This window comes from Copadichromis virginalis, linkage group LG23, assembly GCF_057382275.1.
Source record: "Copadichromis virginalis isolate Kocher_CV1m ecotype Utaka linkage group LG23, C_Virginalis_male_GT1.1, whole genome shotgun sequence".
Lineage (NCBI taxonomy): Eukaryota > Metazoa > Chordata > Actinopteri > Cichliformes > Cichlidae > Copadichromis > Copadichromis virginalis.
In genome coordinates, this window is record NC_140639.1 from 46,846,458 (window position 1) to 46,859,439 (window position 12,982).

A 12,982-nucleotide genomic window follows, 5' to 3' on the forward strand; every position below is an offset into this window, starting at 1 on the left:
CAGAGGTTTGGCCTGCCTTGGATCTGAGCTACTATGAGTAAACAAATGCAAATGTGCCAGGCCTCACCGATAATGGGTGGTTTGCACAACAAAAGCAGGTGGAGAAATGAGCTGAGGACCTGTGAAAATCTCAGCAGGGGGTGAATAACACCTCGGGACTTGCACCAGAAAATAAAAAGTCAGTAATTCTAGTAGGTGTTGGGTTCAGAGAAGTTACGCAAATTTGCGCAGGTTTAGTAAATCTAGTGTTATTGTGTTTAAATACTGAAAGTACGATTAATAACTTTTAATTGTACTTCCCTAACAAGATAATGAAATTAATGTTAAAACAGTAACTGATCATTTGTTGCAGTTTTAGAGTGACAAAAAGTGCGAAGGATGATTGCTAGGGATGGGTATTGATAAGATTTTCACGATTCCGATTCCATTTTCGATTCTGTTTAACGATTCGATTCTTTATCTATTCTCTTATCGATCCTTATTTTTAAAAAAGGAGAACATTAAGGTCGATTAGCTTAGAACTTTGTTTTATATCGTCTCTTTGAACAAGATAGAAATTTAGAAGTAACATGGCCTTACAAACCCAACAGTGAGATCTTAAGAGATCCACAGCCTACGGCTCTTCAATGGGGTGTCACAGGGACCCCAGGAAAAAAAAAATTGTAAATGTAAAATAATAAAATAAATATTCTTCCGTAGCAATTAGACAAGAATATCCAGTAATGTCCCTGCCTACAATTAAACACATTCACTTACCATAAATCGGGGGCATCTGCTGTGGCAAGTGGGTGTGGCAGCGGCTTGCTTGCACCCATTTGCTACTCTCGTCTGATCTCGGAAGCTAAGCAGGGTCAGTCCTGGTCAGTACTTCAATGGGAGACCGCCTGGGAATACCAGGTGCTGTAAGCTTTTGCACTTCACACAAACTGCAGAGGGCGCTGCCGCTCACTCCCTCTATCAATAATAATAAACACTATTCTTCATGATAAACGGTCAGACAATAAAAACGCTGATTTATCCAAAAAAAATTTAATAGTTATAGTTAATAGCAATATTAATATTAATTTCCCTCGGGATGAATAAAGTATTCTTTATTCGGGCTGTGGTCGACTCCTTTGTCACGTGGTGTGAGCAGAATCATCTGCAGCTCAACGTGGCAAAGACCAAGGAACTGATCGTGGACTTCAGGAAGACCAGGAAACACTTGACCCCTGTTTCAATCCAGGGGGTCAGTGTTGACATTGTGGAGGACTATAAATACCTTGGAGTACACATTGACAATAAACTGGACTGGGCTAAAAACACCACAGCACTTTACAGGAAGGGCCAGAGTCGTCTCTATTTTTTGAGGCGACTGAGGTCCTTCAACATCTGCCAGAAAATGCTGAGGATTTTCTATGAGTCTGTGGTGGCCAGTGCGATCCTCTATGCTGTTGCATGCTGGGGGAGCAGGCTGAGGGTCGCAGATGCCAACAGACTTAATAAACTGATCCGTAAGGCCAGCAATGTTGTGGGGATGGAGCTGGACTCCCTCAAGGTGGTGTCGGAGAGGCGGATGCTGTCCAAGATAAAGACAATGTTGGATAACACCTCCCACCCACTCCATGACATGTTGGTCAGTCACAGGAGCACGTTCAGTGAGAGACTGAGATTACCGAAAAGCACCACTGAACGACACAGGAAATCATTCCTGCCTGTGGCCATCTCCCTGTACAACGCATCCACTTAACACACTGTTTGCTGCTACAACTACACATGTTTCTTTTCCAAATATTTATTTATAAGTGACTTATGTATGTATGTATGTATATATATGTATATATTGTACTATTCTTAGTTAGCGTATTGTCTGTCTTGTCTTAATGTTGGTTTAAAATGGAGCACTGTAACAAAAAATAATTTCCCCCAGGGATCAATAAAGTATTCTGATTCTGATTCTGATTCTGAAAAAAAGACCTGTCAGCAGATTTGGGCTGTAATTAACAAACAAAAACAAAAAACATTTTCTGCATAGACATCCAAACAGGAGTACTTTCAACGTAGCACTCTTAATTCTTATTCTCATGTATATATCTCATGTATATCTCATGCACATATCTTCCCACGTAGCACTTTTAATTCTTATCCCTACTCTTATTTTTTTCCATGTCTATTTAAGTGCTATTTATGACACTATGTTTGCACTGAAGCACCGCAGCAATTTCCTAATGTTGTAAACCTGCTCAACATTTGGCAATAAACCCCATTCTGATTCTGATTCTGATTCTGATTAAAAATTTCAGTGACAACATGATGCAGAGTTTGAGCTCTGACTCAGGTTCATCTTATCTCAATAACCCATTAATCTTGCTTCATGGGACACCCCGAATCTCCTGAAATTAACAATGCATACTTTATTTGCCACATTACACTCACAGAGGTGTTTATTCTCACTTATTTGAAATAAAATACACTTTTAATTTTATACATGATGGGATATTCAGTTCCTTCTTCAGTTTTATTTCATTTTACTTTCCTTAGAAATCAATGAGTAAAAAAACAACAACAAAAACCCCAGCAATGTTTTTCATTTAGTTTAATGTTGAATGTTAATTTAATGTTGAACTGTGAGGGAGCACAGGACAGGATGCTGTAGCAGTAACAAGAAAAATCAGTTTGTATTGTCAGGTTTTAAGAAGAAGTCATTTCAGAAAAACATACATTTATATTTTATGTCTAAATTATTCATAACCACCCAAATTAGGACAGTTTGTACTTGAGTTTTTGGTTACCTCTTGAACATCTCTAACTGGAGATTATATTTAAATATATTTGCTGAAGCAAGAAAACCTAAAAAGCATTTTGTTTTAAGTGTCACATTTGCTTTGTTTTTTATCTATGAAAGCAGACAAGGCCTCTTCTCTGCAAAGCCATACATGTGCACTCACATAAACATGTGATCGGTGGCGGTTTTTGATATGGGTAACATGGGCCATTGTCCTCTAAACACAGTTCATTTACACATGAACTGTGTTTAGAGAAACGGGAGTGTTTTCCCAGGGCACCACAGGCTAGGACTGCCCCTGCATGTGATGATACCATGCTCTGACAGGAAACTAAAATGGAAAGCAGCTATTAGTTGAATGTAATGGCAACAGTGAAGAAGATGGCTTCTGCTGCCACCATCGCTGTGTTTCTGCTCTGCTGCCTCGTCACTGCCTCCACAGGTACGCTACACTTCATCTCTGTATGCTGTCAGGTGTATTTTTTTGTATTTGAAGGAGTTTTAAATGAGTGTAGATGTAGTGAGTAAATGAGTAGATGAGATAAAACATATGAACATTATATTTAAAAATGTCAACAATCATTCACCCTAAAGAGATCCAACAAATAAACTGTAGTAATACTGAATGAAAGTGTTAATAATTGGACTAAATGAGTAAATCTACTTACTGCAAATATCAGACTGCCTTATCATAGTTCTTGTGATTACAGTCCCTTGTTTCCATGTCAAGTAAAAACATTGATGAACAGTTCTATGCAATCTTCACGTGATGTAGTGTTGTCTGTCATCGCTGATGCCTTTTTAACTGTTTTCTTTGTTGAAATGTGCAATTACATTTTTATGGCACTGAAGTTGTTAATTTTTTTTTCTTTTTTTTGTTGCCCGTCCCATTTGGCTCTTTTGCCGTCAGAATTGTTGTCTAAAGGCGAAGAAAGTTGCCCAACGGATTTATTTTACCAAATGGACCATCCCAGCCTTGCCGTATTGGTCTATTTGATTTACCTTTTATTGTTTATTTTATTTATTTTCACTTGCTAAATACGGGACAGACTTGACTGGGGAAAAGAAAGGGGAGAAAGAAAGAGGGAAAGAAAAACAGCCGGGAAGAGGGACGGGGATAAAGGGCAAAAAACAAAAACCAACAAAACAAGCAGACAAAAAATACAAATATCAATCATCTGGATCACCTGTTGAGAAAGAAAAAAGAGAAAACAAGCAGAAGAAAAAGAGAGCAATATAATAAACAACATCACAATGATCTATGGCAGGGGTGTCAAACTCAAATACACAGTGGGCCAAAATTCAAAACTGGAACAAGGTCGCGGGCTAACATTAATATTTATTGAGAAAAAAAATCTTCCTCCAGATTTAAGAATGAATCTCTTCTTATGGACTCAAACAAGTTTTTCTGAAAAACTGAATATGGAACAAGCAAAGTTTAATACTAAACAATATGTATATTAGCTGTATAATACCAGTAGGCCAGCTCTAATAATAATTTGGTATGGCTTAGCGGGCCAAATGTAATTAGGCTGCGGGCCAAATTTGGCCCGCGGGCCAGAGTTTGACACCTATGATCTATGGGAATGTAACAGTAAATACTAAATATTAAACATTATTGTGCAGCACATAAGATCAACAGAACACAGTGTGCTTTGAGGTAGGAGCCAAAAAGGGTGTAGTTTGTGTGTGTGAGCACCCGTGTGTACACCTGTGAGCATGGACGCGCTTGTTTTTAAAAGATTCCTTCATGTAATGATCTGCTAGAGGGTGTGGCGGGGGCCACAGCCCCGTCCACCAGGGCATGAAGAAGGTATGGAGGAGATCAAAACTCCAGACTTCCAGAGGCCCCCAGAACACAAGAGACCAAGGAAGACCAACAGAGGGGCAGCCGCGCCACTGTCCCAGAAAGAGCTGAGGAGAGTCCCAGATGAGGGGTCACTCAGCAGCCGCGGAGCAGAAGCCAGGGGGAGTTGCAGTGACGTGCATTGTTGTAAGAGCCTTCTCTTCTCTTGCTTCATTCCTGTCTGTACAAGTCCCACTTGTACACTCAAACTGTGGAGGGCGCTGCTGTTCATGTTTATGCTGTCTGTTGACATGTTTGTCTCTATTTCTATTTGCTTCTGAAAATGTCAATATCGGAATAAGTGACAAAACAAATACAGAACAAGGGGAGATGAAGTCTTTTTTTTTTTTTTGTACAAAACTGCTCTTTACCGGATAATCTGGCAGAGATAATCCTTTACAGGACAGTTTCATCTTGTAATCAGAAGGTTGCCGGTTCGAGCCCCGGCTCCGACAGTCTCGGTCGTTGTGTCCCTGGGCAAGACACTGCCTACTGGTGGTGGTCAGAGGGCCCGGTGGCGCCAGTGTCCAGCAGCCTCGCCTCTGTCAGTGCGCCCCAGGGCGGCTGTGGCTACAATGTAGCTTGCCATCACCAGTGTGTGAATGGGTGGATGACTGAATGTGTGAAGCGCTTCGGGGTCCTTAGGGACTACATAAAGCGTTATACAAACACAGGCCATTTACCATTTAAAACCTGTTTCTGTAACTGCAGACCTGGCATCACAAAGGACTGAGACCCTTTCCAGGGCTTCCCCAGAGGCTGAGCAACCTACCTCAGCTGACTCTGGAGGCTAAGCAGCTGGTGCAGTTTGTTCAGCCAGCTCCATCATCTTCTGGGGGCTCAGGAGAACCAACACCATCGCCCACTCGATTTCCACTACAACCACCACTACCGCTGTTAGCTCAGCCTGCAGCTCAGGCTTTAAAACACTAGCCGTGTCTAGCTGATAACTCTGCTGAGCCGTCTCAGCAATCATTCTCTGCTGAGAGCTCGAGCGAGTTAACCCAGCCGCCTCCGTGCTCTGCTGGAAGCTTCAGTGAACTCTTTCAGCCAGCTGAGGACTACACCCCGCTGTCGCTGCCTGGGCCGAGCCAATGCCCTGTACAGCTCCAGCCAGTCTCCATGCCTGCTGTTTCTGCTTCTGTTCCTGCTGGGGGTTCTGCAGAACTGCGCCAGTACCAGTACTTTCTACTTTCCCCTAATGCAGATGAAATTTTGAAACTGAAAGCGCAATTTTTCTTCATTTTTTTTTAAAGTCAAGCATGCCAGAAAAACTTTGAGAAACACTGAGCTAAATCTAATTAAGGAGAGATCAGTAGAAGGATTTAAATGTGATTTATTGATGTACAGAATTCAGTTTGAGGTATTTAGTCTCTGATGGCCCATCACAGTGGACTGGAATCACAGCTGTGATAAGGATTAGTCTGAAATCTAGATGCTGGTGTTCGAGATGAAGATAGAGGCTTGAATGTGGCCTGAGTGACGAAGGAGAGGCACAGATAGGAAGGAGGTGGGTCGCACAAAGACGTCTGCAAGGGAGAGTGATAGATGCACAGTGAGATTTAAAGTAGGTGGAGTGGAGGCTGATTGTCCTGAAGAAGGCTGACAGAAAACCGACCAGTGATAATTACAATAAGCTTGACAATGTGGGAAGTGATTTAAAGTTTAGATTAGCTCCAACACCTAGGAAGTAGACAGATGTTTACACCACATGAAATTTTACTTGAACCTTTTTCTAGGAAGGAACTATCATCTTGAGGTTTTGATTCAAATTCAGTCCTCGGGTTATACAATTTAGTGAATTCAGTTACACAGTCATCACATCAATTCCCTGTTAAAACCATGTAATGCCTAATAATTCAATATTTGTTTTAATTTGATAGATACAGTCATCCATTTTCTACCATTTACCCTTGTTTGTCCTTCCTCTTCTTTTGACAGATAGTTTATTCTTCCCTGCCATTTGTGTTCTTGCTTCTTGGCCATGTGTCCTTTTGGATTTAGAAACTTTCCAGTTTCTGCTTCTTCCTGCACACACATGCACTTAACACACAGCCACAGAAAAGAGTCAACTTGTGCATCATGTTGCAGTCTAAGCACTGTACCTCAGTAGTCCTCAACCCCCGGTACCGGTCCGTGAGTTGTTTGGTACTGGGCTGCGAGAGTTGAGGCTTGGGTGTGAAATTCATGGTTTTTAAGGTTTTTTCAGCGGTTTTGTAGCATTATTTTTTTAATCGTTTTTAGCGTTAACTCAGTTTCCCTAGGTATTTTCTTGTGTGTCACGAACTGGTACTGGTTTTATTGTGTTGTATTTATCCGTGACACCTTAAAGGCTGTTCTGTGAAAATATTGTCGGACATAAACTGGTCCGTGGCGCAAAAAAAGGTTGGGGACCGCTGTTGTATCCGACTAAAACATTACACATTCACGGAGATATTAAAAGTTGGCTGTTCTTGTTATAAATTTAGAATACTTAATGCAAACGACCTTGGTCTATGTTAATATGATTTTTTTCTTTTCTTTTTGTTGTTGTTTTTTTGTTATAGTACATTGTTAATTGTTAATTGTCTATAATTTGCTGATCTGTTGATTTTTAATGTGCTTTTATATCTACATGACTGCACGGGTATTAAAATGAAGTAAAAGGTGTACCTCTTGTGTGCAACTGAATTCTTTTCTAGCTTAAAACCTGCCCCCAAAATATCTTTGCACAGCTATGGTCGTCACAGTCCTGCAGCCACACAAACCAGAGTTGTGCTCTACAAGCCATTGGAAATATTGAGTTTTACAAAACTCTAGTGAGGTTGTTACATCCTGTTTTGTTGGTTTTAAGTATTAAAGGATTTTACACCATTTGCTTTAAAAAAGAAATTGCTCAATCCTGCATGTTAACATGTCTATACAAATCAGATTTTTGAATTTGTTTTGCAATTTTAACAGTAAAACAAAAACCAAAGAAAACTAGCCCTGCTTTAAGATCTCAAAGCTGATTGAAGAGCAACTTCTTTGTTGTCCACATTTCTTCTCATGCATTTGGTATCTGCAGTTTCTGCCGTGAGGTGTCAAACCACACGTGAGAATGGCTGTCTTTCTGGCCACCTTTTTGTTTTGTTTTTAAATCAAACACCTGCACAGTACACACGTAGTCTCAGTAAGGTTTTTTATTTGCCTTAAATGCACATAAGAACATTTGGTTAAAGTAACAAATCTGTATTTTTTTTTCTCTGCAATGAAATTCTAATGTTCTGATTATTAATTTACCATCCCTGCAAGTGTTTTGTGTATTATTATTGTTGTTATTCTATGCATTCTCCTTTGGATATGATTTCTAGTGTTCTGTTTTTGTATTCCAGTTTTGAGGTTAGTTCTGTGTCCAGTCTGTTTCCTGTTTTACTTTAAAGGTCAACGTATTCTGTTTTGCTTCCTCTGAATTTTGTCTTCGTAATTGGTGTCAGCCGTGTTTCCCAGATGTTTGCTCTCTGCCCTGTTCCCCACCTGTATTTAGTGTCTGCTTGTGTTCCGGTTCGTTGTCGCGTCGTCCTTCATTCTGGCATGTGTGTTCTGTTTTCATGCCCTGTTTCTAGTTGTCCCAATGTTTTTCCTGCCTGCCTGCACACAGCCTTGACAGCTTGGGTGGTGTTGGCAGCTTGTGACCAATAACAAACATGAACAAGGCTCCTCGCATCAGAATGAGCAATTTTATTTTACTTTTTTCAAATATGAAAGTATAACATAAAAAATATATTTAAGGTTAAATACATAACACAGGTTGAAATCCAGACAGTTTCTACAGACAAATCATTGGTATGAGTGTCATTACGGTACTATACTATCAAACAAACACTGTGTAAATCTTACGTTCATCTTTGCTGATCAATAAGACCAGAAAAGTCATCAAGATATGTAATTGCTGTATATCCTTGCGGTGTGGATCAGTGAATCGATGTCGCGTTCACTCTTTGCATACAGCTTGATTTCATCCATGTTTAGGGAAGTGGCTGATGTATGCTCAGTTCCATAGTTGGTATCCGTAGCCAGTGTTGGGGAGTGACAGAATACATGTACCGCCGTTACGTATTTAAAATACAAAATAAGAGTAACTGTATTCTGTTACAGTTACTGTTTAAAAAGGTGGTATTCAGAATACAGTTACTTTGTTGAAATAAATGGATTACTGCGGTATTTTCCTGTTTCATATTGTCGCGGGTCAGGACTGTTTGGGTTTTGTTTGTGCTGTGGTTCCAGGTGGCAGCGTTACGGTTGCCATGGTTACAGGGTGATGCTCTCTCTGCGTGTTTCCTGGGTGAGAGAGCGCCTTTTTGTTGTTGTTGTTGTGCTAAGCTAATAGGCAGAATGCTACAGGCATAGCCCTAAAGAATGTAGCCTCATGGGCAGTGTAGTCCGTGCAGGGAGAATGGACTGCCATACACGTTATGTGTCTGTGAGCAAGGGAGGGAGAAAAAGGAGAGTGGAAAAGTACAAGCTGTCACGGAGCAGAAACGGGAGCTGGAAGCATGTAAATATAATAATAACCACTGCAGCCAAAAAGAGAGCCTGACGAGCCCAGTTGTAAGTAAGCTATTAAGACTCGACTGTACACTGTGTTTGTGTTTTCCCTCCGGAACAATAAGTTCAGTTGGAGCAGCCTTTCAACGCCTCTCTCTGTGTCTCGCAAGCAAAGTTGACCCAGACAACACAATAAAGCTAGTTTTCAGCTACGAGCCCGACACGAACCTATTAACATATTAGTCAGAGGTCCCTTTACTACGGTTTGGAGCCGCGGACCTTCAGTAATAGTAATAAATCACACAGCAATAGTACATTCATGTAGTTGTAAACAGCATGATAATATATTAAGTAATCCAAAGTATTCAGAATACGTTACTGTCATTGAGTAACATAACGGAATACATTACAAAATACATTTTGGGGCATGTATTCTGTAATTTGTAGAGGAATACATTTTAAAAGTAACCTTCCCAACACTGTCCGTAGCCAGTGTTGTTGATGATCTCACTGAAGGGGTTCATCCACATCCACAAATACGTCAGGAGGATGGCTCCATCCAACCACGTTGTGAAGTGATACACACAATGTTTCTGCTCACAAGAGATGTATTTATTTGACAGTTCTGCACAGGAGACAGTCCGTTCCGGTTCAGCTCTCCCTCCGGCTCACTTCTGCCGTCACTATATAGACAAACAGAAAAGAAGACACTGTCATCACACAATCGCCACCACCTGCGACTCACTTGCCTCCCGGTACCGCCCCCTTGAGCTCACTGCACCACTCCTCCCCTGTAGCTGTGCCATGGACCACACTTCCACCACACACGTGCTCACTGAATACCTCAGGCAGCAGAAACCCAAGAAAGAGGAGGGACCATTATGGAAGGACAGGCTCCTGCACAGTATGTGCCACCGGCAGATAAAGGATGTGGCTGACATCCAGAAGTCTTACCAGTTGCTGTACAAAGCTGGACTCAAAGGACGCACAGAGGCACTAATCATGGCAGCACAGGAACAAGCTCTGAGCACAAGATCCATAGAGGCTGGGGTCTATCACACCAGGCAAGACCCCAGGTGCAGGCTGTGTAAAGATACCCCTGAGACAATCCAGCACATAACAGCAGGGTGCAAGATGCTAGCAGACAGGTCATACATGGAATGTCATAACCAGGTGACCGGCATAGTATACAGGAACATCTGTGCTGAGTATGGCCTGGAAGTCCCGAGGTCAAAATGGGAGACGCCCCATAGGGACGTTAGCATAGGGCTTAAATCTCTCCAGCCTCATTGCCTCAAATCAGCTCCAGGTGAGTGGAGCTGTTGAAGGTATGACGGCCCTGCCCAGGGGCAGATATCAAGGAGACTCAGGAACATGGTGGAGGTTTCCATCCACTCACAATGACACAATGTAACATTTTCAGACCCACTAGTTGGTCTGGGTAAGCTAGAAAATATCTGACCAGTCTTTAGGTTTTGGAGATAGGCACTAAAATGTGTGAGATTATAAGGAAATAGTTGGAGGCTTTGACAGAGTTTGTAGCATTCACCAAATTTGACATTAGATGAGGAAAATGAACAACTTAAAGGGTTGCATTTACTGTATTTTGAAATAAAACACTAATATTATTAGGGAACTTTGCATTCCCTACCCTGGGCTAGAAATAAGTGGTAGTTCCAAACAAATGGAATCCTTCAATAGGACTAAGGCCGTGTAAAGCGAGAAAGTGAAAACTTTTCAACATAAACATACATAAATGAGCCAAATATAAAGTCTTTAGTCTTTAATAAACATTAAATAAGCATAACCATATAAAATAAGGTGCACTGTTTCTGCTCACTACAAACACTATGTATGGTATACACTAACAAGCCTCAGCAATGAGGTCAGGTGTTCTGTGCAAAACACTCATGTTTCAGTCAACTAATGTTTGTTAGCTTCTTACTGAAGGTGTAAACTACATGTAATGGAGAAAATGAAGGAACATTAACCCCAAATAGACAATCAATCTAGACAGGTAACAAGAATCTGATCTATATTAAGTTAGACCAGAAATGCAATCCTCCCAATTGCAAGTAGAATATTAAAACAGAAAGGGGGTGTGCAATGTTTTTAGTTTTTCAAGGTGGGCATAATAGGAAAAGTTTGGGAACCAAAAATATTGCCTCCTACCTTCTCAAAAGCCCAAAGTCTTGGGTTCCATGCGAGATCTCGCAAAAGTTTTGCGGGATCTCGCAAAACAAACTTGGGATCTCGCAAAACTTTTGCGAGATCTCGCAAAAGTCCGTCTTAATTTTTTTTTCTCCCATGTCCCCTGCGGGGCTCCGTACATAATTGAGTGAAGCAGATACACAACATTAAGTTCTCCTTCATTTTGAAAGATTTGGATGGATGCCTACAGGCAGTCGTCAAAGTGCTACACTTGCACAAAGTTAATAACAAGTTGGCCACATCCGTACTGATATGAAGATTGAAGGCTTAATGCTTTATAAACCTTTTGCTTCAAAAGAGGACAAGAGTTTGCCCAAATCCTATTTTTTAAATGAGTCTGTATGACTCAGACTTTTATTTTTGCTCCTAGTCAAATACAAATACGGACATAAGAAGCAACAAGTTTAAGGTACAAAAACCAAAGCCAAAAGAAGACTACAGGTGTGATGTGAAACCCGATAGAAGATATTTGTTTCAAGAACACACTATTCAGTGTGTTTCCTCCTTCTTACCATGTGATCAGTATCAGCAGTGAGATGTTAAACCACAAGAGAGAAGTGGCATCTCATTGCCCAGTGAGCTTTATTATTTTGTTTCAAACATTTAAAGGTGAGTTCACATACGCACATACTCTTAGTTTTTTTCCCATCTTTTTATGTTCATTTCATGTACAAGTCTTAGCCATCTGTTTAAATTATTATTGATTATTCCTGCAGTTTATCATTGTACCTCAGGATCTACCTGAAGGATCTAGGACCAAGCAAAAAATAGAGACTATTGAAGGAGACTGGAGACTTCCGGAGCTTGAATCCTTTAATTGTAAAAGACCTGAGGAATATAAAGGGACGAGACTCCTTTTATATTGATTATAAAATTGAATAGACCTTTTGAATTAATGTAAGCTCATCTTAAAATGTACCATTAAACTAACAAAGCTCTGTGTGAGATACAGGGAAAATATTACATGTTATGATCATTACATTGTGATGCATAACTGTATTGCAACTTCAACTCCAACTTTACTTTGAGAAAACTGAACAAGAAGACAAGTTAAATGTTTTTACACATTTTGAAAAACAAGAGGTTAAAACACCTCTGTTGCTATTTATTCTACATTTTTGTGTTTTCATTTTTGCCAAAATGCATATCATCAAGAAGCCTTACCTCTACAAGAAACAACTAAAACCACCCTTGTGGAAACAAAGCTACAATTAGCTGAGGTTTGAGAAGGGGCTGAACTACTTCAAGCTAAAAATAGGTGTGCACTTTCTGCTGTGACAGTGTAGCAGCACAAAAACAACATCCACTCAGGGAAAAACAAAAGCACAACTGTCATTTATGTGCATGAGTATCAGATCTTTCATCATGTCAAACCTTCTGAGGTAAGAAGTTTAAACTTCTACACGAGAAGAGCTTGTATGTTTTAACTGCAGCTGTTTAGAAATAAATGTTTATGAAATGTGTTCTTCCCAATTTAAGATTACATTATCATATTACACTCAATAAAGTTTTGAATCTCACTCACTCTTAATATGTAAAGTCAAAGTACAAAATCAAAATAAGTCACCTTTTATTTATTTTTCTCCCATGTACCAAAAACAAAGGAGTGTATTTTAAGATTTAAATCGTGTCCCGTTTTAATAGGAAAGCAATGA

The 12,982-nt window shown here is 40.3% G+C and overlaps 1 protein-coding gene across 1 annotated transcript in view; it reads left to right on the forward strand.

Moving 5' to 3' along the window:
- Positions 1 to 12,982, forward strand: part of LOC146681826 (uncharacterized) — a 113,487-nt gene that overhangs the window by 74,887 nt on the left and 25,618 nt on the right. The gene's annotated exons all lie outside the window — the stretch shown is intronic.